Source organism: Rhipicephalus microplus, unplaced genomic scaffold (genome assembly GCF_043290135.1).
Source record: "Rhipicephalus microplus isolate Deutch F79 unplaced genomic scaffold, USDA_Rmic scaffold_46, whole genome shotgun sequence".
NCBI lineage: Eukaryota > Metazoa > Arthropoda > Arachnida > Ixodida > Ixodidae > Rhipicephalus > Rhipicephalus microplus.
The window spans coordinates 1590151-1594207 of NW_027464619.1; positions in this window are offsets into that span (position 1 = coordinate 1590151).

Here is a 4057-nt window from a genome sequence, read left to right on the forward strand (position 1 = left end):
ACTATCTCGTTAGATGACATCGTTTTTGGTGGTTTCACGACGCTACCTAGCTCAAACTAACCGAACCTTCGCACTTCTATCGTTAGAAAACGTTTTATTCGCTACTTTACACTGTTTTCTACAAGATTACGACGGTTTCATGCGCTTTCACATTAGATATCGCAGTTCCCGACTTGTAATGGTGAAAAACACAGCATCTCACTAAGTGACATTGTTTAATGCGGTTTTAGCGCGGTTCATATCTTAACCTAACCTAACCTTACCTAACCCAACCTAACCTAACCTAACCTAACCAAACCTTACCTAACATACCCTAACCTAACCTAACCTAACCTAACCTAACCTAACCTAACCTAACCTAACCTAACGACGGTTGCAAGCGCTTTCACATTAGATACCGCAGTTCTCGACTTGTAATGGTGAAAAACACTGCATCTCACTGAGTGACATTGTTTAATGCGGTTTTACGACGGTTCATATCTTAACCTAACCTAACATTCGCACTTGTATCCAAAGACGCTCAATTACACTGTTTCGTTCACAATTACGATATTTGCTTGACCTCACAGTTTCTCACCAACCTATTACAGTACAGAACGCTGTATCTCGCTAAATGACATCGTTCTTTAAGGTTTCACGATACTTGCATGCGCTTTAACGAGAATATCACAATAAAGCAGTTTCGCACTTGTAACGGCACAAGACGCAGTATCTGGCTAGTTCATGCCATTTTGTGTGCTTTCCCAATATTAAACCTATCGCAGTTTCGTACTCGCAATAAAACAACACTATCTCGTTAGATGACATCGTTTTTGGTGGTTTCACGACGCTACGTAGCTCAAACTAACCTAACCTTCGCACTTCTATCGTTAGAAAACGTTTTATTCGCTACTTTACAATGTTTTCTACAAGATTACGACGGTTTCATGCGCTTTCACATTAGATATCGCAGTTCCCGACTTGTAATGGTGAAAAACACAGCATCTCACTAAGTGACATTGTTTAATGCGGTTTTAGCGCGGTTCATATCTTAACCTAACCTAACCTAACCTAACCTAATTTAACCTAACCTAACCTTACCTAACCCAACCTAACCTAACCTAACCAAACCTTACCTAACATAACCTAACCTAACCTAACCTAACCTAACCAAACCTAACCTAACCTAACCTAACGTAACCTAACCTAACCTAACCTAACCTAACCTAACCTAACGACGTTTGCAAGAGCTTTCACATTAGATATCGCAGTTCCCGACTTGTAATGGTGACAAACACAGCATCTCACCAAGTGACATTGTTTATTGCGGTTTTAGCGCGGTTCATATCTTAACCTAACCTAACCTAACCCAACCTAACCTAACCTAACCTAACGACGTTTGCAAGTGCTTTCACATTAGATATCGCAGTTCCCGACTTGTAATGGTGAAAAACACTGCATCTCACTAAGTGACATTGTTTAATGCGGTTTTAGCGCGGTTCATATCTTAACCTAACCTTACCTAACCTAACCTAACCCAACCTAACCTAACCTAACCTAACCTAACCCAACCTAACCTAACCTAACCTAACCTAACGACGTTTGCAAGCGCTTTCACATTAGATATCGCAGTTCCCGACTTGTAATGGTGAAAAAACACTGCATCTCACTAAGTGACATTGTTTAATGCGGTTTTACGACGGTTCATATCTTAACCTAACCTAACATTCGTACTTGTATTGAAAAACGCTCTATTACACTGTTTCGTTCACAATTACGATATTTGCATAACGTCACAGTTTTTCACCAACTTATTGTAGTACAGAACGCTGTATCTCGCTAAATGACATCGTTCTTTAAGGTTTCACTATGCTTGCATGCGCTTTAACGAGAATATTACATTATAGCAGTTTCGCACTTGTAACGGTACAACACGCAGTATCTGGCTTGTTCAAGCCGTTTTGTGTACTTTCACAACATTTCACCTATTGCAGTTTCGTACATGCAATAAAACAACACTATCTCGTTAGATGACGTCCTTTTTGCTGGTCTCACGACGCTACATAGCTTAAACTAACATAACTCAAGCTAACCTTCCCACTTCTATCGTTAGAAAACGTTTTACTCGCAACTTTACAATGTTTTCTACAAGATTACGACGGTTTCATGCGCTTTCACATTAGATATCGTAGTTCCCGACTTGTAATGTTGAAAAACACTACATCTTACTAAGTGACATTGTTTAATGCGCTTTTACGACGGTTCACATCGCAACCTAACCTAACATTCGCACTTGTATCTAAAGACGCTCAATTACACTGTTTCGTTCACAATTACGATATTTGCTTGACCTCACAGTTTCTCACCAACTTATTACAGTACAGAACGCTGTATCTCGCTAAATGACATCGTTCTTTAAGGTTTCACGATACTTGCATGCGCTTTAACGAGAATATCACAATATAGCAGTTTCGCACTTGTAACGGTAGAACACGCAGTATTTGGCTTGTTCATGCCGTTTTGTGTGCTTTCACAACATTTCACCTATCGCAGTTTAATACTCGCAATAAAACAACACTATCTCGTTAGATGACGTCGTTTTTGGTAGTTTCACGACGCTACCTAGCTTAAACTAACCTAACCTAACCTAACCTTCGCACTTCTATCGTTAGAAAACGTTTTACTCGCAACTTTACAATGTTTTCTACAAGATTACGACGGTTTCATGCGCTTTCACATTAGATATCGCAGTTCCCCACTTTTAATGGTGAAAAACACTGCATCTCACTAAGTGACATTGTTTAATGCGGTTTTACGACGGTTGATATGTCAACCTAACCTAACATTCGCACTTGTATCCAAAGACGCTCAATTACACTGTTTCGTTCACAATTACGATATTTGCTTGACCTCACAGTTTCTCACCAACTTATTACAGTACAGAACGCTGTATCTCGCTAAATGACATCGTTCTTTAAGGTTTCACGATACTTGCATGCGCTTTAACGAGAATATCACAATAAAGCAGTTTCGCACTTGTAACGACACAAGACGCAGTATCTGGCTAGTTTATGCCATTTTGTGTGCTTTCACAATATTTCACCTATCGCAGTTTCGTACTCGCAATAAAACAACACTATCTCGTGAGATGACATCGTTTTTGGTGGTTTCACGACGCTACGTAGCTCAAACTAACCTAACCTTCGCACTTCTATCGTTAGAAAACGTTTTATTCGCTACTTTACAATGTTTCCTACAAGATTACGACGGTTTCATGCGCTTTCACATTAGATATCGCAGTTCCCGACTTGTAATGGTGAAAAACACAGCATCTCACTAAGTGACATTGTTTAATGCGGTTTTAGCGCGGTTCATATCTTAACCTAACCTAACCTAACCTAACCTAATTTAACCTAACCTAACCTTACCTAACCCAACCTAACCTAATCTAACCTAACCAAACCTTACCTAACATAACCTAACCTAACCTAACCTAACCTAACCAAACCTAACCTAACCTAACCTAACGTAACCTAACCTAACCTAACCTAACCTAACCTAACCTAACGACGTTTGCAAGCGCTTTCACATTAGATATCGCAGTTCCCGACTTGTAATGGTGAAAAACACTGCATCTCACTAAGTGACATTGTTTAATGCGGTTTTACGACGGTTCATATCTTAACCTAACCTAACATTCGCACTTGTATTGAAAAACGCTCTATTACACTGTTTTGTTCAAAATTACGATATTTGCATAACCTCACAGTTTTTCACCAACTTATTGCAGTACAGAACGCTGTATCTCGCTAAATGACATCGTTCTTTAAGGTTTCACGATGCTTGCATGCGCTTTAACGAGAATATCACATTATAGCAGTTTCGCACTTGTAACGGTACAACACGCAGTATCTGGCTTGTTCATGCCGTTTTGTGTACTTTCACAACATTTCACCTATTGCAGTTTCGTACATGCAATAAAACAACACTATCTCGTTAGATGACGTCCTTTTTGGTGGTCTCACGACGCTACATAGCTTAAACTAACATAACTCAAGCTAACCTTCGCACTTCTATC